Source organism: Artemia franciscana, chromosome 16 (genome assembly GCF_032884065.1).
Source record: "Artemia franciscana chromosome 16, ASM3288406v1, whole genome shotgun sequence".
Taxonomy (NCBI): Eukaryota; Metazoa; Arthropoda; class Branchiopoda; order Anostraca; family Artemiidae; genus Artemia; species Artemia franciscana.
This window is the reverse complement of record NC_088878.1, coordinates 7,089,643-7,112,984: the sequence shown is the minus strand read 5'-3', so window position 1 is coordinate 7,112,984 and position 23,342 is coordinate 7,089,643. Positions and strand designations below refer to the sequence as shown.

General features: G+C 36.0%; 1 protein-coding gene across 1 annotated transcript in view; it reads left to right on the top strand.

Annotated features, from left to right (window-relative positions):
- Positions 1 to 7,281: 7,281 nt before the first annotated feature.
- The window catches only part of LOC136036981 (dystroglycan 1-like), a 63,178-nt gene continuing 47,117 nt past the window's right edge, over positions 7,282 to 23,342 (top strand). Inside the window, exon 1 of the mRNA XM_065719386.1 lies at positions 7,282 to 7,477. The gene's annotated coding sequence lies outside the window, so the exon portion shown is untranslated. The remainder of the gene's footprint in view (positions 7,478 to 23,342) is intronic.

Sequence of the window (23,342 nt, the reverse complement as noted above, 5' to 3'; positions counted from 1 at the left end):
GTGCTGGATTTCTACTTTCAATATAGGCTGTTTGGTTTAAGATTGTTAACTTAGTGGATTCGACATATGCCCGCTCTGATCTCTAAAATTGTGTCTTTTTTTTCGCGAAAATGTATCGTTTTCATGCATTGAATTTTTAAATGAAATAACAATGTATACAGTACTTTTGCGTTGACGATAGCTTCTGGTCTATGGATGAGCATACTAACCCCAAAAAACCTTTGGGCGTTTTCATGAGTATCTAGGCTTGTATGAAAGCCTAGAGGACACTTTTAAGAACCAAATAAAATTATTGAAAAAGAATTTTGATTTTTCAAAAGAACTTTGCAGTAAGGTCGTGGAAATACGGCATATATTTTATGACATTTTCCAAAATGTTGAAGATTAGCAAAAAATATATAAAACGCCTTTTAAACCGTCGATTGTTGAAAAGACGTTATACTTTTGACTGTGGGGGAGACCTGTACTTAACGGTTTTGGTCGGTAAAACTCGTGAAAATTTTGTAATAATAGATTTTGAGTTGATCGTAAATCGAAAGTAACTCTAGAACAAAAGAGGTTATAGTATTAAGCGTTAATTATTTATAGCATAAGTGCAATAGTATTTTTCATAAGCTTGCTATATGAGTGGGATCGAATATTAAACCTATTCCAATTTTCGGAATAGACCCTAAAACTCTTACTTAAAGATGCAAATCAGTGTTGTCAGCTAAGTCATACCACATCTGAAAACTTATACAATTATTGAAAAAATTTAACTCGAGTATAGAATATGAAAAATGGATTCTTAAGAATGTCGAAATTTTAGTTATTTTTGAAACTCTGCTTAGAGGTCAGAATCAAAATCCTACGGGCAAAACAATAAAATTCTACGGTTGAATCATAGGGTTTCAATGTCACGTGACCCATACGACATCGTTTATTGCTTGATAGCCAATGATTAACGCAGGGGTGGGGAATAAGTGCATGCATGGTAAGTGCAAACAGACACTACTTGGGAACAGTAGGGAAATTTTTCCTAGACAGTGGAATTCAATTCAGTGGATATTGATTCAATCCAGTGCATATTATAAGCGCCTGAAAATAAATGCAGAATAAGCTACTATTGCAATGATCATTTAGAGGATTAGCTCTTAATGTGAGACAAGTCTATATTTAATCATCTTATTGGTACATGCGCAGTTAGTGAATGCTCTATGTTTACTTAGTAATTCAATAATAAAACTTAAAACCAGTGAAAGTCGTGCAACCAATGCCAAATTTCCACCGTGCAGCCGTAGTATTTCAGCCCCTCCCTTCAATAAAAAAATATTAATAATATATACCAACTTGCGACGTTTTAGCCTATACTAGAATCTAATTAACAGAAAAATCACAGAAATTCTATTACGAATAAACCAAAACATGTTGACCATGCTGAAAAAACACATGCTTACCAGGTGTGGAAAAAAAGTCACCATGCTCTTTGGGAAACAAGTTCTTTCTGCTGTTGTAATTGAAAATGCCCTTTATAACAATTTTTTGCCGATTCGAGATATAAGGCTCAACCCCTTTTCATAGATTGTTGGCAACTGTAGTATTTTTTTTTAGTAATGACCTTAGTGAAATCAGGATGTCTAAACATAGGAATTGACTATCCCTTGTGAGGTGTTTCTTTACCTACCGTAACGGTGATACTAGTATATAGCTAGTAGGATTGGTGGATACTCAGAAGAATATCCATTGATATCCTGTTATATCTCTAGAAGCCGTATTATTAATCCTTTGGATGAGTATAAACAGCTTTCTATGAGCTCTCCAGAACACAGGCATTCATTTTTGGGAACAAGCTTTGTGTAAAATTTGAAGAGAAATCCCAGCTGGTGTAGAACAAAACAGTAATTGTAATAACAATATCACCCAGATCAGTCGGTAAAGATGACCAGCCAATAAGTAGAAATCCATTGCCCCCAGACATTCTAGCTAAGGCCACCTTTGGTTGGTGCCAGACCAAATCAACGAGGGAGTAATTACTCGTATTCTTTTGTCCCACCTTGTTATTTCTGTGTACTTCTAACATAGGGCAACTCTTCTACAGTTTCCAGTAATTTCGCAGGTTCAAATTATTTTTTTGAACCTAGCTATGATACCATTACTTGAACCCTCCTATGATAACTCCACCCCAAAAACAAGAAAAAAATCAAGATAAATAAGAATGTAAAATAAATGCTATAGGATATTCTGCCTATATTTTGAAAAGTATGCAGAATATTTCAAGATTCTTTCTTTTGTTCATATTTTCTTTTTGGCTGTTTGGTTTTGCACGTGGTGAAATTTTCGGCTAGGGGGGGGGGGCTCATGGAGGGAAATATTGGAGGAGTTTTCAGAGGGCCACTTTGTTTGATTGGGAATTTTTTTACAGGAGGATATTTCCAAGGGAAAATTTTTCGAGGGAATATAACATCCATTAATCTAAAGCAAAAGCTTATATTTTAACGAGGCTTATTTTGACACGTCGAATTGACGAGTATTTTCACAAAGCCCTATTACCATAAGGTATCCATGCAAATATTTATGTGTTGTGTAATATTTAACACATAAACGCTAAAATAAGCTGAATAAGCTAACTATAAATAAACCACATTTTATTTCCTTAATCATGTCCAAAGACTATTTCTATAAAACCCAAAAGCACATATATACACTTATTCAAAAAAAAAGAAAAAAAAAGCAAATTTGACATCATGTTACACGTTTAAGGCTAAAAGCCATTTCAATCAAAATGCTTAAGCATTGTGCAAGTTAGGTTTACTTTTGCAGCCATTAGTCATTAGGGCAAGGGCCCCCAAGGGTATGAGTAACTACTTATTTTATTCAGAAGGACTAATAAATAAATCCTTGAGGATAAATAAATTTGTTAGACATTGTTGAATTCAAGATCATAAGGCTATTTTTATCCTGAGATGAATATATGTTGTTTTCAAAAGACATCTCAGGAAAATGACCAAAAGTTATAGAAATAATATTTCTTATGAAAATATTAATTTGTCAATTATATTAGAAAGATGAGAACGTTATACCTTGATAGACTACGAATCGAACTGAAATCTCACTGATTTTTTTAAAGATTCCCTTTTTTATACAAAAGAAAAAAAATGAGGTACTTAGCATATTTTAGGGCAAAGGCTCATTGATAAATTTTAAAAGAAACAAAGACAAAGTAACATTTCGAATAAAACATTGAGCAAAAGTAAATCCAATTGCTTGACGGATTATATTCCCTACTATTCTCTATATCCTCTATCAAACTAAGATCAAATAGAGCCTAAATTTTGGAATATTTGGAAAGGACTCTTCTGAAACGGAATAAAAAGTTTTAATGTTTTTTGTTTTTTTTTAATAAGTCAGAAGTGATTGAAAGGTAACAAGGCTCATTAATTAACTCTTTGGCATATAGTCCATTCGCTACAAAACACTAAGTGAAACTGGAGGTCAGAATAGTTTTTTGAATGAGAAAGAATGAAATGATGTCAAAATTCGCTGCTCATGGGCCCACTCCCCTCTATTTGTGCTGTTATTTAGCTCAAATGGCCCACTTATTACGTGTAAGCTGAGACTTCAAGCCGAATCTTCCGATATACCATATTAATACAATTCTACTTAGTCTTATCTTACGTCTGCGAACACGATGAAGCCGCGTTGCCAACTGGACAGTGTTCAGCGCCTGGTGATATTCTGTCTGCCCACCAGAAACCCGAGCGTGAGCAATGACTGTTGTCTGGCACGTGACAACAATCCTAGAAAAATTCCATAATAAATCAATTTAGCGATTTAAATAATAACGAATAAATAATTGTAATATAAAATCCTCAATGGACTACCTCACAACAGGAAAAAATGCCACATTCTCATCGCTAGGATGTGTTATATTTCGTTATCTATTGTGTAACACATAAGAAAATCCATGCACATTATTTTCTTTTCAATCTCTGAACAACACTGAACTTGAAGAGAAGATGAAAACTTGGCAAAACAAGGTCGGAGCAGCTCTTGTTGCGACACATACAAAAGGGTTTCTTCATAAAGAAAATAATGTGCATGGATTTTCTTATGTGTTAGACAATAGGTAACGAAATATAACACATCCTAGCGATGAGAATGTGGCATTTTTTCCTGTTGTCATTATTTTCTTTTCAATCTCTGAACAACACTGAACTTGAAGAGAAGATGAAAACTTGGCAAAACAAGGTCGGAGCAGCTCTTGTTGCGACACATACAAAAGGGTTTCTTCATAAAGAAAATAATGTGCATGGATTTTCTTATGTGTTACACAATAGGTAACGAAATATAACACATCCTAGTGATGAGAATGTGGCATTTTTTCCTGTTGTGAGGTAGTCCATTGAGGATTTTATATTACAATTATTTATGCGTTATAGAATAAGCTTAACAACATTCTAAAGGAGGCTCCTCATAGCAATTTCACGATCGGTATAGCCGAACGCAGTTAAAACGGTATAAAAGTACCGGGGGTGGGGGGGGAGGTTGGGGTCTTTTCTCTCCAAATTCTGGATTTTATTAAATTTCTGTTCACATCTTCTCGAAATTAACAAATAACTATTTATTTGGTAAAATTCTAGTTAATTGACTTCTTGCTATCTCGGAAAGGGTTTATGTTAGGAGAATGAAACTTTCAGGGATGAATCTACAGACTAAAGTATGTCCCGGGAAGGTATTTTGAAGCAACTACCTCTACTCTTTCTCCCTCTAGAGGGCCCTGACCTTTGCTGACCTTTAAAAATGTGTGTCTTATAAAATTGAAACCTTGCAAAATAGATCTTCTGCTTAATTGAAGTACAACAAAATTGTTTTCAGCTTCATAACTTTGCTCAGTTCTATTTTATAAGGTTTTAAAGATATTTTAAAGATAAGGTTATAAGGTTTAAAAATTCTACTCAAATAACAGGAATTGCATTTTCAGAACTAAAGGCAGAGAAAAAGCAACTAGTAACTGAAAATTAAGATAAAATGTTGTTTTGTCAAAATTTCAATAGGTTTAGACCTGTCATGTAGGCAAATTTCAGGGCCCTCTAGAGCGAGAAGAAGTGGAGGTGGATACTTTAAAATACCTTCCCGGGACATACTTTAGTCTGTAGATTCATCCCTGAAAGTTTAATTTTCCTAACCTAAACTCTTTCTGAGATAGCAAGAAGTCAATTAACTACAATTTTACCATTTATTTTTTATTATTGACTCCCCCTCGATTTGTTATGATTATTCGATCCGAAAAAAACATTGTACGTCCCTTTAGTAAGAATAGCCTACTCTTTTAAGGCGGGGGACTGTCCAATGGGGGTTGATAGCTATGATCATGTAGGCTAGTGCCTCATAGAATACAAGGCATTCAGGGTGCCGAGGGAGCGTTTTAGCTAGAAAATAGACGAGTGTCGGCATATTCTTTGAATCCATATCAGATTTCTTTGCTTCTCGGAGCCCTTAGCCAATATTTCTGAAAGGCGAGGATAAAAAATAAAGGTGAATTTGGTAAATGAAAAAGTTACTTCTGTAAAACAATTAGGGGTGGGGAGTGAGAGGATGCAGGGGAAAATTTACAGATAGTTTATGACTAGTAGGCGAAGCCACATCTAACTGTGACCTCTAAGATTCTGATCCATTAGACTTGAGCCCCTTCCCCTGCCAAGGCGTAAATTAATGAAAATGTTGGGAGATGAAGAATATGTTCCTTTTCTTAATCTTTTCAACGAAAGTACAGTTTTTTTTTCAAATTTAAACCGCTCCCTAACCCAGTCGGCAGAAGTAACCTATACCAACCTCTTTCCCAATTAGGCAAAGAAGACTCCTGGGGGTGGAATTTAAATTGAATGGAAGAGTATTCATGGTAAATGTTTAGTTTCTTTCCAGTTTAGAGCACTTAGAAATGTCAATTCTGGAAGCGCATCCATTTCTGGTTGACCCTCCTCCTCCATGGGGCAAACTAAAAATGTATAAATTGGGCCTTCTTACAGTAAACATTTCCTATAGAGCGAAGCATACTAGTCTATGAGACCCGTGGGTAGCGGGGTGAGGTCTGTATTCTATATTTATTCAATAAGCCTCGTTTGAGTTTTTTTAGTTTTATCAATCTTTTAAATAAATACAGAATACAGACCTCGGCCCGCTGCCCGCGGGGCTCATGGACTAATACCCTTCACTCTACTGGTAATGTTACATCTAAGGAAACCCACTTTACGCATTTTTAGTCTCGTTGGAGGGGGATTTTAGAAACCTAAAAAATGAATACGCTTCTCTAATAATGACAAAGAAATACTCGTCAAAAGAAATAATATGCGATCGTCAGAATCTTGCTATATGCAGTAATACCCACTTTAGAGCACTTGGAACGAATCTAAACATTTGCCGTATTATTCTTACCTGTTCTTGCGATTCCATTCCAACAAAACCTTGGAATTAAATCGCTAAATTGATTTATTATGGAATTTTTCTAGGATTGTTGTCACGTGCAATTGTAGAATTGTATTAATATGGTCCTAATTAATATCGGAAGATCCAGAAGCAGCTGCTTTCAGTGCCGCTTGTGCCACATTGTCACTTGTCTTTTTCTTGTTTGATGCTAAGCTGAAAGAAACTAATGAAGAAATTAGTCTGTTCTTGAGTTCTTTGTACCTGAAGTAGTACCTGAATTCTTAGGATCTTGATATTTATAGTATTGTAAAAGTATATGTTTCTAAAGTCGTTATTTTTTGTTTTTTGTATGTTTTGCATTTTGTGTATATATTTAATTGTTTTTACTCAATATTTTAATTCTTGTGTAGTGTTTTTGTGGGTAATATATAAATCATTAATGTTATTATTATTATTTTATTTATTTATTTGAATAGGACAAAAAAGAGGGTTAATTTGATAGCTGGATAGTTAAACTAAATTCTGTTTTTCTTTCACTATTCTATTTTTTTAATGTCTAAAAGATATAAGAGATTTAAGTTGAAAATGAGCAAGCTGCGTTTTCAATTTGCGTTTTAGTCCTTTCCGGCCAACTGTCTAAACGGTAAGCAGGTTGTACGCAGTTGGGGTGGGAGGATATCATAATTAAAGATTTAAAGGAAATGTGAACTTCCTGAGAAGGAGGGTATGAATATATTGGGATACTGGAGAAGCATGCGTAGCTGGCCTCAGGTTGACCTGGTGCCGTGGTGAGTCGTTAGTAGTAGCAGTAATTTGCTTTCCGAAAAAAATTCTATAGCCCCTAGAAAAACAAGATCGTAGATGTCTCTTCTCGAGAAGTATATTTTAAGAAATAGGTGAATATTTTAGTGAAAAACTTTTTCATGGATAGTGAAAGATCGGACTGTAGTCCAGTTACTGAGAATTTAGGTCAATTCGAATCCCCAAACCCTAGTAGAGATATCCTAGTTGAAGGAATACTGGGCTTAGTTGCCCCTGTTGTTGATAAGCTCAATCTTGCTGTTTTGTCTACAAGGTGAGTTTTTCATTAGAACCCTAGCCTATTATCTAGCTTATTACAAAATAGCCTGTTTGTTCAGGGTAGGCTAGTCTAAGCATAAGCTATGGGTTTTTGGTAAAACTGTAGTTAGTTGACTTCTTGCTATCTCCAAAAGGGTTTAGGTTAAGAAAATTAAACTTTCTGGAATGAATCTACAGACTAAAGTATATCCCGGGGAGGTATTTTGAAGCAACTACCTCCACTCCTTCTCCCTCTAGAGGTCCGTGACCTTTGATGACCTTTAAAAATATGACTGTTATAAAAGTGAAACCTTGCAAAATAGATCTTCTGCTTAATTGAAGTACAACAAAATTGTTTTCAGCTTCATAACTTTGCTCAGTTCCATTTTATAAGGTTTTGAAGATCCGCAAATACATTTCCTAAATTTTGAAAAAAAAAAACATTGATATGGCTAAAAATTCTACTCAAATAACAGGAATTGCATTTTCAGAACTAAAGGAATAGAAAAAGCAACTAGTAACTGAAAACTAAGGTAAAATGTTGTTTTGTCAAAATTTCAATAGGTATAGACCTGTCTTGTAGGCAAATTTCAGGGCTCTCTAGAGGGAGAAGTAGTAGAGGTGAGTACTTTGAAATACCTTCCCAGGACATACTTTAGTGTGTAGACCCATCCCTGAAAGTTTCATCTTTTTGAACCTAAACCCTTTCCAAGATAGCAAGAAGTCAATTAACTAGAATTTTACTGGTTTTTTTTTCTATTTTCTGAAGTAGTTGTGCTAGGAGAACACAATATTCTCAAGTGAATTTAGAGTCTAAATTAAGTCCTTGGAAGGTTCATTTCCAAGCTTCTATCCAGTCTAGGACATTGGGTGCCTGCTCAATACTGTTCTTGAAACCAAGGTAAAATTCTACTTCAGTGACTTTTGGCTATCTTAGAAAGGGGTTAAAACCTTTTGATTTTAACCAAAACCTTTTTGGTTTTAAGGGGTTTAACCTTTTGACCTAATCTAACTAAATTATTTTGGCACTGAGAAAATGAATATTTTTTTGTCAAAAACAACTGAGGAAATGGCACTAGAAAAACATAGTATTGTTTTGTCAAAAATTACCAATAACTCATACTTTAATTGAAAAATCATCATTTTTAAGAGATCAAAAAGTGCTTAAATTTGAATCTGCAATAGAAGCAATTGTTATATTTGTACAGAACATAAAAAAAGGCATCAAGTAGTATGTTCACTTTATTGGTAAGTCAATAACATGAACTGATATATTTACCATCAAAATCATGTTAGCTACAATGATTCAGCCTGTGTGAAGTTAAAATTGTTTCTTAGTCTATTTACTTCTCAACAGCCCCAATTCTAGGCTTATACCAGTGATTTTGCTATTGTGACACTTGTTTTCCAGCTCCCCTTATGAGGCTAGAAATAGTCTTTGGTTACTTGTGCACAAAACTTAGGTAAAAAAGGGATCCCTTTTTTCACCAAATCCTAGCTTCATTGAGAAATGCGTTTTTAGCTCCATGTGAGTAATAGTAATTTTAAAGAGTAGCTGTGTTACTGGCCTAGTGACACATTTTAAGAGAGGCATTTTGGAGAGATGCAATTTTCCCACTTAGTAAAAGTAGGCATATGGTAGGTATAAGTCCATCAAACAGTTCTCCAGCAGATTACAGCTGACACTACCACAAAACAGCTACTTCAAATGTAGTTTGCAAGATAGTGTCATGGAGATCTGGCATTAGTTGCTGGGAGGTAGAAACCTGATGACTCATACTTTAATAGCTGCTCATTTTGCTCTTTCTTAAGCCTTGACTTGAATCGTGCACAGTCACTGTTTCACTGTAGGCTATAGACAATTCTAGTTCTGAGTTCTTTATTTAACATTAAAATCCATAAACAAAAAATTACTTCAAGACAATCTCCCCCATAAGGCTCCATGGCCGGGAAAGAACAGGGGAGAAAAAAAATACCAACAACAAAAAAAATATAAACAAAAACCAAAAAACAAAATTGAGTCGCCCACCATAATAATCTCCAAAAAATGACAAGCTAGGCAGGGGGTAGCACATGATTTCACCAACTCAATTAAATATCCAACTCAATCCAGAGACATCAACTCCAAGGGAAACCGAATAAAAAAAAAAAAAATTATTTACTAGCTAGAAAATCTCTAACATAATTTTTGAACATACCAAACGAGTGGCAGTTCCGTACGAACTCTGGGAGCATTGTCCAGATCCTGTTGCAAGCTGTCAGAGGGTTGAAGTTAGACCTCACTGACAGTGTGTGAAGAACCAGTAAATTGTTGGAAGTGTGGAGATGATAAGTCGATTGATCAGAAACAAAAGATATATTATTACATAGGACAGCAGGAAGATGGCCGTGCAACTGTAAAAAAATGAAAGAAGAACAAGAAAGAAAATAGAGAGATTTCAAATCAAGCAAGGGTTTAAGTGAAAAACGGTTAGTTTCCTGAATAAGAGTCCTTGCTTTATCATAAAGTTTTGAAAGTGGCTTCAGAGACGAGGGAAAAGTTGACATCCAAATAACAGAACAATATCAGAGGATGCAAGTATCCTCTAGTTGGGTAAAGGTATTGATGATCAACAGTTTTGTAAAAAAAAAGCACTTTTTCTGCTCCAGAAGCCCTAATTTAAAGACTTTTCGTTTGACAAGGGTTTCAGTATGTAGGAAAAGCATCTAGGAATTTAACTGTTTGATAATAAATTTGAAGTTACATCTTAAAAATGTACAAAACTCTAGTTTTCAGAAATTCAGAGCATTTCCACCTAAAAATTCAACACAGCAAAAAAATTACCTGTTTTCAATACAAGTCAGAACCCAATTCAACATTTGTTGAAATACTTGGGGAATACCTGTGGGCAGAACCTGTAATATTTGACATGTATATTCTTGTTTCTTTGTTTTTTTATTCAACTTCATTTAATGTATAAAAGTATAAAAACTATTAAAATAGTAGAAGTAATAAAACTTACAACATTCTTTCAAATATGTAGTATTTAGCATAACAGAATTGCTTAATCATAATGAGTGTGATATTGTAACCTAGCTCTCATAAATCTTCTTCTTTCCAAGCACTGCAGTTTTGCCACAGGAATAGCATCTCCAAATGTTATCTGGAATGGCCCACTCCCTATCATTTCTGATGTACCAGCAAAGATTTGTTCATTGTTGACAGTGTAAATGTCATCAACATTTGGCCTTTTCAAAGTATGATCTGTAATTCTAATCCACTTGAAAACTTTCAGTTTGGACTGTCCTTTGTCAGGAAAGTCCAAAATCCTACTGACAAAATATGGCACTTTGCTTTTTTTTGTTGCTAAAGAATATTTATCAAGTATTTGTCAAGCATTGTATTTGTCAAGCTTCAGCTCAACTTCCAACCCGACAGGTGGCGAAATTTTGGAGTCAGATCCTGAAAATGATTGTGACTTGCCATCTTTGACAATCCCCTCTTTTAGAAATTTTTTTCCTCTTGTGACTTACTGTTCAGAAGTAGCTGTCCAGTGCCACTTGTGCCACACTGTCACTTGTCTGTGACAGCTGAAAGAAAGCTGTTTAAGCTGAAAGCTGTTTAAGCTGAAAGAAACTAATGAAGAAACCAGCTTGTTGCCGAGTTTTACATACCATAAAGTTGAGTGAGTAGAGTATAATACACAAATACCAAAATTCCTTCCACCCCACAGAAAAAAGAAATTCAAATAAAATTCTCAAATTTGGAAAGCCTTATTTTCCAAAAGAGGGGGTGTATTTTCTGTAAAAGTATTGTTCATGGGGGTAAATGCCTTGAACCATGTTTCCTATTTAAGATTATTAGAAATTGTGACACCAAGGAGTTCAACATATTTCACTGGCATTTTGGAAGGGATAGGATCTAGGAAAATGGGAGTAGATTTTAAGAAATTTAAGAAGTTTATTGTAATTATGCTCGATTTAGTGGATTTTATTTTCATATGTAAATTCTTAGCTTCATCCAAAAACCTAGGTTAGGATTTTGAGGGGGTCACTTTTGATATATCTATCACATATTTCTAGGCGTTTAACCCCCTCGCCCCAAAATAAGGTTTTCCAAATTTGAGATTTGTTTTTAGTTTAATTGATAAGTGCTAAGGAACTTCCATGTGAACCTCTGCAATTCTTGGCTTCAACAGGCACCCATTGATTCAGCAGCTTTAGTTTCATCTGTGGACCCTGGAATTTCAACACTAGTTATTTCACATCTGTTTTACATATTCAGTGAAGTTTCAATAGTCACCTATATTTTGACAGGGCCTGTTGCTGTCAGTCAAAAATTTTGACAAGGTTACTACAAGATATTCGTAAAAGAAACAAATCCTTTTATAGAAGCCATTATCTGTGTTTGAATTTGGCTGAAGGAACATTCTTAGTGTGTCTGGTATTTTACTACATTAAACAAGAATTTTCAACACTTGGAACCTAGTTTCAACAATGTAATATTTGTTGCCATTTTTAGTTAATTTATCAAGAAAGAGCTAATATGGCTAGATTTCAGATAAGATCAGATGTATTGATTTTTTTATAGCAGTGAGGAAGGGGGTGGACCCTGAGGCACTCCATATTATATCATATTGTTTGTATATACCACATTATTTAGAGAATACTTTGTTGCCATCATTGTTGAAAAGTCAGACTTGGTGCTTTTGGTCTGTCAGGAAATTCATCACCCATTCTAGTGCAAATTTTGAGCTCCACTGACTTTTATGGAGTCAAATCGTGCTGTTCCAGTGACAATACACTGGTGGACAAAAGATATGAAAGAATGTTAGCAATCTCAATATGTTCCATAGTTCTTGCTGTAGCTGAAGTTAAACTAATTTGCTGATGATTTTCAGCTTGGATCTTATCTCTTTTCTTGAATTTTTCTGTAGTGCAAAAGTTCTTAGTCAGGAAATTGGGTTCTTGAGTTAATGGACTTCTCAAACATAGGACTCAGTGGTGACGAGGTTTGATTTGACAGTTCTTCCAGGGGCCTTGGCTAAATGTTCTCTAGTCCTGCTGACTCGCTAGCACCTTGTGCTTCAAGTTTCTTCTTAATGACTCAAAAGAAATTGTGATAGGTGGCATAGCGTTTGGTACATCATAAGCTAGACCACTAGGGAAAAGACTTTCATGCTTAGTGGTAAACACTGATGTAAATAACTGATTGAGTAGCTTAGCAATTTCTTGCAGGTCTGTAACTTACATCCCATGATATTTTTTCAGATTCCTTATTCAATGTCTGCAATAATTTTTATGGCTCCAGGACTATTTATTGTTTTGTAGTTTATTTTGATTTGAGCCCTTGTGAGTTTCTCATAGTGATCATCTTTCCTGCCTTTGTGGCATTTTTCTAATAATGGCGATTTTGATTTTATTCTCTATAAACCTTTGGGGTAATGTATGGGAGTATTTGGGGCTTTGACATAATTTTGACAGAAGTGTTTTTTTTCTGAAGTGTTGTAAGCTTCAGTGTGAAACTGATCTGTTTTGTATTTACATCCTTCAGGAGCAGCAATCCGTATTCAAATCTGCTCTAATTGCTGAGTGGTTGGTGTAAATCTTCTTGGTATATTTGTTTTTGGTACATGTGCTTTTTGTGTGTATTTTGTGATACTTTATTATTGAACCGACGAACTTTGAGCTCTCTTTGTGAAATTGAGGAAGTTTAAATCAACTTCAATCTTAAGGTGATCACTTTTGCTCAGAGGGTAATGGTAGGTATGCTTTGTAGCTGTTTATTACACATGAGAAGCACTAAGTTGAGGAAGGCCAAAAGTCTGGTAGCCTAGTTGACCTTCCAACTATCTAAGGCAGAGCCAGATTACGAAAGCTCTCGAGAAAGGGGTTCAGTGTGCTTCTCTTCAGCTGAAAAAAGTTTCAGTCTTACGCCTAACCTCTATATCCATTTAAACTTAACTTGGTTCTTGTCATAACGTATTCGGCTGTAGGCTTATATAAATAATATGAAAAAAACTTCGTTTTCTTAAAGAGTTAAAGAGGCTGCGTCCCAAAGTCGAACCTTAAAACGTACAGGAATTAGAAGAGGCAGTTGGGGGGCTGCCGCCCCCCAAACCCCCAGCTTTTAAAGACTCTTTTGTACAGGTTTTTTGTTTTTTTGCTAACCCCCCGCTCTTGGCTTCGGAAAGGCCCTCTTTTAATTAACAAAAAATTGAAATGAATGAATAATGGAATAACTTCGAAAAATTTTAAACACAAGGGGACAGGAGAACCATTGCGCCGAAACTAGTAATTAGTAACAATGAAGTCCCCCCACAAAAAAAACCTGTACAAAAAAGTCTTTAAAAGCTGGGGGTTTGGGGGGCGGCAGCCCCCCAACTGCCTCTTCTAATTCCTGTACGTTTTAAGGTTCGACTTTGGGACGCAGCCTCTTTAACTCTTTAAGAAAACGAAGTTTTTTTCATATTATTTCTGTACGTTTTTCTACAATCCATGGTGGATGTAATTTAATAATTCCTGTACTCCTCGTACAGGAATTAGGAGAGGAACTTGGGTGGCTGCCGCCCCCCCCCGCTTTTAAATCATTGTATAAAATAGAAGAAAAAAAATAGATAGAATGACCGAAATGTTTCTTTTGCTCATAAGAAGCTAATATTCTGTTATCTCTCAAATGATAAGCTGTCCAGGTGTTATCAAAATTTTTTTGATGTTGTGAAAAAAAACCGCCCGTAAGGGACTTGAACCCTTGACCCGAGGATTAAGAGTCCCACGCTCTACCGACTGAGCTAAACACTTGCACGTGTGTAAATATAACTTCTCAATAAGTTTTAAAAATTTCAAATTAACATGGGCTCTTATGGAGAGAAATCCGTTAATTAAGTATCTAATGCGTGGTTTCTGGAAAACAGGGAAGGAGTTATCGGATCGAGCTGAAATTTCACGGATAAGGTCCTGGGCCGTAGGGGACCTTAACTTGTGAATTTCAGCCCGATCGGACAACGTTAAAAGGGGGGGGGGGGGTTGGAGGGTTGAAATTTTCGGGGGGTTAAGATTTTCCTACGAAACTTTCCAGGAAAATTACTCGGAGAATTCCGCATCGAATGAGTCTTCGTACACCCAGATCCGATGTCGGATGTGACCTGTAGGCGTCTAGGAAAAAAAAAGTAAATGAATTTTAAGTGGCTATGCGTGGTTTCTGGAAAACAGGGAAGGAGTTATCGGATCGAGCTGAAATTTCGCGGATAAGCTCCTGGGCCCTAGGGGACCTTAACTTGTGAATTTCAGCCCGATCGGACAACGTTAAAGGGGGGCTGGGGTTGACGAGTCGAAACTTTCGGCCAGATTTTCCCCATGAAGGAAAAGTTGGAGGGGGATGAAATTTTGCAGGTTTCTTAGTTGGAGCTCGGGCTACGAAATGCATCCCTCCCCATCCCTCTGCGACCACTGGAACCGAAGATCGCTTAACATTGTCGTGTGTCGCCTCTTTATAGAGGCACGAGTGTGCCTCCTTGAAAAACCTGTTACGGTGATATGGTACCTTAAAAATCATTTTAAATGCTTTAACATCAGCTGACCATCACAAAGACACAGGGACTGTTAGCAAAGTCTCCCAGGGGACTAACCACCATCAGGAGCTGTCAAGAATTCGTGGTTTGACTGAAATTTTACGTCACTTTTTATTGAGAGCCTGCCAATCAAAGCTAGTTACACAACATGGATCTCCCGAAGTGATTAAATTGTTCAAATAGTAATTCCTTTGAGCTGATTAGCCTTTTTTCTCTCAGGTATGCAAAAAAAAAAATAAAAAAAAAATAGGGACTTCCCTTTACTGAACTTTAGAAAGAAATTTCTGCTCTATTTAATAATAATAATAATAAAAAAATCACACTTTCTTATGATGTAAGCTTCATTGAAACTGAATATTTTTATATTCAGTACACAATGCGAGAAGTTAAAGGGCTTCTTAAGATTTCCGGGAAAGTGGTTGTCAGCTTTTAGTGTTCTGCCATTTATTTGGATCTCTTATCCAAGCTCTACAATTTATAACAAGACTGCTCAGTCAATTCCGGCTTGGCCACAGAAATTGAAAAAGTCTGTTGCGGACGAAATAAGATGGTTTTTTAGGGTACTGTATTGCCTTTAGGATAAGTCTTCAAAGCAATGGAGGCCAAGTGTGGCTTTTTTACCTTTAATTAGGAGGCTTGGACTTGATGGGGCCTGTGTAGACTGATTTTTTTTTTATTTCATTATGAATAATGTAAAAGAAGAATAAGACAAGTTTTACTGTTTATCATTATTTATTTATATCTTGTAACTCTCAATTATATGAAGACTTGACCAGTGCATGAACTAAATTTGGTGACGCCTGAAGTTTTTTTGTTTTATCCATTCGAAGTCCTTACATTGCGTAGGCTGCAGTCCTTTTTGCAAATTAAATATAAAAAAAATCTAGTTTTTTTAATTGAAAGTAAGGAGCGACATTAAAACTTAAAACGAGCAGAAATTACTCCGTACATGAAATGTGTTTTCTCCTCCACAATCCCCCGCTCTTTACGCTAAAGTTTTTAATTGTTTTAAAAAGTAGAATTGTGACAGAGTCAAACTTTAGCATAAAGAGCGAGGGATTGCGGAGGGGACAACCCATTTCATATGCGGAGTAATTTCTGTTCGTTTTAAGTTTTTAATGTCGCTCCTTACTTTCAGTTAAAAAACTAGTTTTTATTTATTTAATTTCTGAACGTTTTTGAACTAATGCTTGTTTGATTTTGGCTTTACTCACATAAATTATTAAAATGAAATTTGCATGTTAATTCTTTTTTGGCTAAATGGCTTTCGAGGCCTAGTTGCCCTCCAATTTTTCGGTTACTTAAAAAGGCAACTAGAACTTTTAATTTTTAACGAACATTTTTATTAGTAAAAAATATACGTAACTTAAGAATTAACTTACGTAACAAACTTTTATATTTTTATGTTTGTATTATGTATATGAGGGGGTTTGTACCCTCGTTAATACCCTTCTCTTTACACTAAATCGTAAGTTTTGTCCCAATTCTTTAAGAATGACCTCTGAATCAGAAAGGCCGTAGAATAAATAATTGAAATTGCTAAAAATACTTTAGCATAAAGAGCGAGCTTATTTATCTCCTCCTAAATACCTCACTCTTTATGCTAAAGTATTTTTAGAACCTCTTATATGCGTAATAATCTATTCCTCCAAGAAAAGATCCTCCTACATAGCCCCCTCCCCTCAACCCCACCCCCAAACCAAAAAAAATCCCCCTGAAAACGTCTGTACACTTCCCAATAACCATTACTGTATGTAAACACTTGTCAAAGTTTGTAACTTGCAGCCTCTCCCCCAGGAATTGTGGGGGAGTAATTCATTCCCAAAGACATAGTTATTATGGTTTTTGACTATGCGGAACAAAATGGTTATCTCAAAATTTTGATCCGTTGACTTTGGGAAAAAATGAGCGTGGGAGGGGGCCTAGGTGCCCTCTAATTTGTTTGGTCACTTAAGAAGGGCACTAGAACTTTTCATTTCCATTAGAATGAGCCCTCTGGCGACATTCTAGGACCACTTGGTCGATACGATGACCCCTGAGGAAAGAAAAAAAACAACAACAACAAAAACAAATAAACACGCACCCGTGATTTGTCTTCTGGCAAAAAATACGAAATTCCACATTTTTGATGATAGGATCTTGAAATTTTTGCTACAGGGTTCTCTGATACGCCGAATGCGATGGTGTGATTTTTGTTAAGATTTTATGACTTTTAGGGTGTGTGTCCCTATTTTCCAAAATAAGGCACATTTTCTCAGGCTCGTAACTTTTGATGACAAAGACTAAATTTAATGAAACTTATATATTTAAAAGCAGCATGAAAATCCAATTCTTATGATGAACTTTTAGCATCAAAATTCCGTTTTTTAGAGTTTCGTTTACTATTGATCCGGGTCGCTCCTTACTACAGTTCGTTACCACGAACTGTTTGAAAAAAATTGGCATGCTTAATGAATTAGCATATTGTTGCATGTATTTATTTGGATGATGTTGACCAGTCATCTGCATTGCAAAAAAAAAACCTGTATGTCCTGCTGGTGTGAGCTAGCGTGGTTTTTGGCCTCTGTTTTTTAAAAGTTGTTAAGGAGGGTCATTGCACGGTTTGTTACATAATCTTTGATAATTTAGATTAATTATTAATTTCGATTGGGGGAATCCTCTAACCTCACCTTGGCTGCACTGAAGACTTGGATAGTCTTCAGTGCAGTAACAGTATGGACAGTAACAGCTAAAGTTGTAGTCGTGTAAAAATTCTAGTATTGGAAGCAAATCTGCAAAAACAGTTGGAACTTTACTTGGGTTTCTGTGTATTTACGTCTACATATATACGTACTTATATTTCTCGAACGGGTGCAGGGGTGGGTGTTGGCGCCCCCTGGAATCCTAAATTTTCTTCAGTCTGTGGACTTCCACTCAAATTATCATATAGAATCTGTCTTTGTTTTACAATTATCCCCACCCCTCGAAGAACTCCTGCCTACTTGTATTCCAGGTTTTATCCAGGGGATTTGGTCCACCCCTCTCCACACCTCCTGAAATGTTTGTCCGACTCGTAAAAACGTAAAAAAAAAATGAATATAAACAAACTTTTGATGCATTTTTCTCGGAAACTTCTCGGAACCCCCCCCCCCCCCCCCCCACATGAAACCTCTGCCCCCTTTGTAAGGGTTGGACCTCTTAGCACCTAACTTGTGTCGCGAGTGATAGGTTTTCCTCGTGAGGATTCTTATTCTACGTATTCTGCTCGTTTAAGTAGACAAAGGACAATAAAAAAAATTGCTAAATTTTTTCAGCATTAAAACTAGAAGCGTTATGCTCAGACATTTAAATATTTTGGCCTAAGAGCAGAAGATAATGGAAGTATCATTTCTAAGTGTATAGATCATCCTTCGTGAAATATTGAAGAAGGACGGCTGAAAAATTCAATTCTCCGTTTACATATCTCGCCCATCACTTGTTGGCATGAATCCTTTGGCCTTTCACCGCCACAGTAGCTTGACATGCGGGCACCTAACTTGTGTTGTGAGTTTTAGGTTTCTCCCGAGGGTTCTGATTCTGTAACAGTGTATTTAAGAAGATAAATCACTTGAAAACTGCTCAAATATTTTTGATATTTGGAGTCGTATTATATACCAAGATTAGAATATCGGAAGCAAGAATGATAACAGTGGTCAAATATGGCTCTGAATCATGGGCGCTCCAAAAAGCGGACGAAAATTTACTAGATGTTTTGTGGAGAAATTGGTCTACGGATTGTTCTGGGTACCCGGCTGACTGACCTTATTTCAAACAGTAGGTTGTACGAAAAATGTGGCTCAATCCTGCTTTCTAGGGCTACAATGAAAGAAAGGTTGAGATGGCTCGGCCACGTTCTGCGGATTAAGGATGACAATTGCCGAAGATTGTCCTTTTTGGCCAACCGTCTGGGGTTACACGGAAAGTAGGTCGTCCTCGTCTGGGGTGAGAAGATGTCATATATAAAGATTTAAAGGAAATGGGAACTTCCTGGGAGGGTGTTAAGAGGGAGGCCTTGAATAAATTAGGTTGGAGGAGGAGTGTGCGTAGCTGTGTTTGCCTCAGGCGGCTTGGTGCTGCAATGAGTTATTATTATTATTAGTAGTAGTAGCATTGTATACTAATCTGATATTGTCACACGTCTTGGGTAATAGCCGAAAACTGTTTACTAAGCTGTGCCCAAAGGGCACTGTTTACTACAGTATTATGTAGATCAGGAGGATCAAAGGAAGAATATTGATTCTTCTGAATGTTGAGACATTGAATAGGCCTATTAAGATATTTTCCTATTGATCCTTTCCTAGAATGCAGTAAAAAAAAAAATGGAAATTATTTCAGTATTTGGAAAATGTCAGATATGACTTATAGGCGTACTTGTGAGGTTAGGTTATAGAAGTTCAGACGTTTCAATATCTGGCCGTACGACAAATAAAAAAAAAACATTTCTTAGTGAATGGAAATAAAGTTTTGGCCTTTAAGTATACTCTAGTGAAAATTTCAACAGTTGTTTGTCATTTTTATTTACAACGGGTCAAATAAATTTAGTTCAATATGCACTGTTTTTCTTTTTTAAGTTATTTTGTTTGATCTTTGGCTTTAGTAAACTTTTTTTTTTTTTTAGCATTTATTGATTCAAGCGTAAAAAATAAATTGATCAATTTTTACAACGGTTTACTGTTTTAACGACTTGGTCTTCTATTGAGTCACGAATTTTGTAGGCCATGAAGATCACGATATCTAATCACGAATGGACATTTCCGTAAATTCTCTCATAAGATTCCCTGAACCACATACAGAGACTTAAAAATCTTGCAAAAAAAATTTTTTTTGCTCTTTCTAATGGCTGCATTTCACAAAAGAGCCAACCAAATTTTTTAAAAGGTGACATTATTTGTTCCTCCAGGCATTGCATTTCATTGTTAGTCTAGAAGTGTTGCTCAACATTGATTAACCTGGTCGTAAAAAGGCTTGGCTAATTTTCTCTCCAGAAATAAACACTAATAGGATTTGGGAGTTTAAACAGGATACCCTTCTTCATATGTGTATTTGAAAATCCTAAGTGAGAACTTTGTAACGATTTGGGAGGGAGTGAAAGACAGATTCAAATCCTATGAAATTTGAATCTTTTTGTGATTTTCAGTACGAGAGATCTATGTTTTTGAATTTGGGAGTCTAAATAGGTTACCCTTCTTATGCCCAATATGCAGGTTGCTTAGATCCTCCGACGCCTAGTGGCGCATAGGGAAGTAATGGTGGACCTCCACGTCGGACAGTCCTGAGCCAGTCATCACAGGTCATCGAGGGATGATCACATAATTCTTGCCTCATCTTTAAGGGGACGAACAATAGTGATCCGTTGTCTACCACTCTTTCGGAGGAGCCCCGCACCAACCGTCATAGAGAAGTCGTCCTTGTCTCATTTGAGTCCTGTAACTCCAGTATCGCCACCTTCTATGTCGGACTCCGTCGGTTATTTGAGGCTGCTTAGTGAAGAAGCTGATCCGGTTGTGCAGATTCGAGAACCTTAAGTGAGAACTTAGCTAAGTTTAAGGAAAATGCGATTTAAATCCTGTAAAATCGATTTGAAATCGCATTCTATTTAAGAAATTCTTCGATTTTTGGATACGACTCTGAAATGCTATTTTACGACAATGGAATCAAACAGTTCGTGGTAACGAACTGTAGTAAGGAGCGACCCGGCTCAATAGTAAACGAAACACTAAGAAACGGAATCTTGATGCTAAAAGATACATCAAAAGAATCGGATTTTTATGCTGAATATAAATATATAAGTTTCATCAAATTTAGTCTTTGTCATCAAAAGTTAAGAGCCTGAGAAAATTAGCCTTATTTTTGAAAATAGGGGGAAACATCCCCTAAAAGTCATAGGATATTAACGAAAATCACACCACCGCATTCAGCGTATCAGAGAACCCCATATCGAAAATTTCAAGCTCCTATCTATAAAAATGTGGAATTTCATATTTTTTTTTTGCCAGAAGACAGATCACGGGTGCGTGTTTATTTGTTTGTTTGTTGTTGTTTTTTTCAGGGGGTCATGGTATCGGCCAAGGGGTCCTAGAGTGTTGCAAGAGGGCTCATTCTAACGGAAATGAAAAGTTTTAGTGCCCTTTTTAAGTGCCCGAAAAATTGGAGGGCACCTAGGCCCCCTCCCACGCTCATTTTTTCCCAAAGTCAACAGATCAAAATTTGAGATAGTCATTTTGTTCCACATAGTCAAAAACCATAATGACTAAGTCTTTGGGGATGACTTACTCCCCCACAGTCTGTGGGGGAGGGGCTGCAAGTTAAAAAGTTTGACCAATGTTTACATACAGTATTGGGTATTGGAAAGTGTACCGACGTTTTCAGGGGGAAGGGCATAGGATTTTCTAGCATTACTATTAAAAAAATGAAAATATAAACATTAAAAAGTTTTTTCAATTGAAAGCAAGGAGTAGCATTAAAACTTAAAACGAACAGAGATTATTACGCATATGAGGGGTTCTAAAAATACTTAAGTATAAAGAGCGAGGTATTTAGGAGGAGATAAATACCTTGCTCTTGATGCGAAAGTATTTTTAGCAATTTCAACTATTTATTTTACGGCCTTTCTGATTCAGGGGTCATTCTTAAAGAATTGGGACAAAACTTAAGATTTAGTGTTAAGAGCGAGGCATTAACGAGGGGACAAACCCCCTCATATATATAATTAAAAATATAAGAATATAAAAGTTTGTTACGTAAGTCAATTCTTAAGTTACGTATATTTTTTACTGATAAAAACGTTCGTTAAAAATTAAAAGTTCTAGTTGCCTTTTTGAGCAACCGAAAAATTGGAGGACAACTAGGCCTCCTTCCCCAACCCTTATCTATCAAAATCGTCTGATCAAACCTAAGAGAAAGCCATTTAGCCAAAAAAAGAAACAAAAACTAGTTTTTTTAACTGAAAGTAAGGAGCGACATTAAAACTTAAAACGAACAGAAATTACTCCGTAGATGAAACGGGTTGTCCCCTCCACAATCCCTCGCTCTTTACGCTAAAGTTTTTAATTGTTTTAAAAAGTAGAACTGTGGCAAAGAGTCAAACTTTAGCGTAAAGAGCGAGGGATTGTGGAGGGGACAACCCGTTTCATCTACGGAGTAATTTCTGTTCGTTTTAAGTTTTAATGTCGCTCCTTACTTTCAGTTAAAAAAACTAGTTTTTTTATTTGATTTTTATATGATAGAGAAATCAGTTTAAAATTAGTCGAACCATTGCAATTTTTTTTTCGCAATGCGTATCACCAAAGCCAGTTATCTTATAAATTTTAATTGTTGACAATTACAAAGGTCACGTACTAAAAGTATGATATGAATGTATCTTATCTTTAAATTGCCGCCAATAGGTAGATTTTGAAGGATAAAGCAATTCTTGCATCATATAATTTTGCCAAAACTAATTTTTGAGAACTATTATGAAGAACATTTTCTACTTGCGCAAAACTTCAACGAGAAAATTGGTTTTATAACTAAATTCCAGAAGTTAAATGAGCTGTATCCAGGATTCCTGTTAGGAAGGGATTGGGGTGGGTACAAAACAAATCGAAGGAGGGGTTACAAAATAAATCTAGTTATTGTCACGGTTTCTGTGTGCTAAAATTCGTTTAAGTGTATTTTGTTACTTTTGTATGGGTCAGACAAATGATTTGTTGAGAGGGAGGGGGGTCGAATCAGGTAACACATCCGTGGATGCGGTCATTCTAAGTTTTCATTGTATGTTTTATGGAACTAATCTAAGTAAAGAAGTCAGGCACGTACGCAGGAATTTTTTCGGGGGGCCAAAACCTTCGAAGCCGCAGATATAAAGTAGCTTTTTTTTAATTTAGTAAATAAATAAATGCATAAAGCACGTATATCGGAAAATACAAATTAACTTTTATCTGTAGTATTGTAGCGGATGGGGGGAAGGAGACTAGAACCAGTGATTAATCTATTATATCCCACTGAAAGGCAAAATTTATGGTTAATAGAGCAATATGGGTGCTGTGGAGGGTAGTTCTTCTATTACGAAAACGTCGATTTTAATGAAAAATGATAGTTTCAAAAATTGATCGATTAAAAGCTGTACTTTATCCTCAAAGGGGGGGGGGATAAACACTCTAATATCAAGAATAATTCTATTTTGCTGGGGAAAGCAAACTCTCTTTACAAAAAAAAAAAAAATTAAATAAAAAAAATAACAGTGCAATCGCTAACTACTTCAAAGAGGGTAAAAAGTTAGACAGAAAATGGGTTAATAAATGGGCAGTGACTTAAACGGATAATTGCATGCTG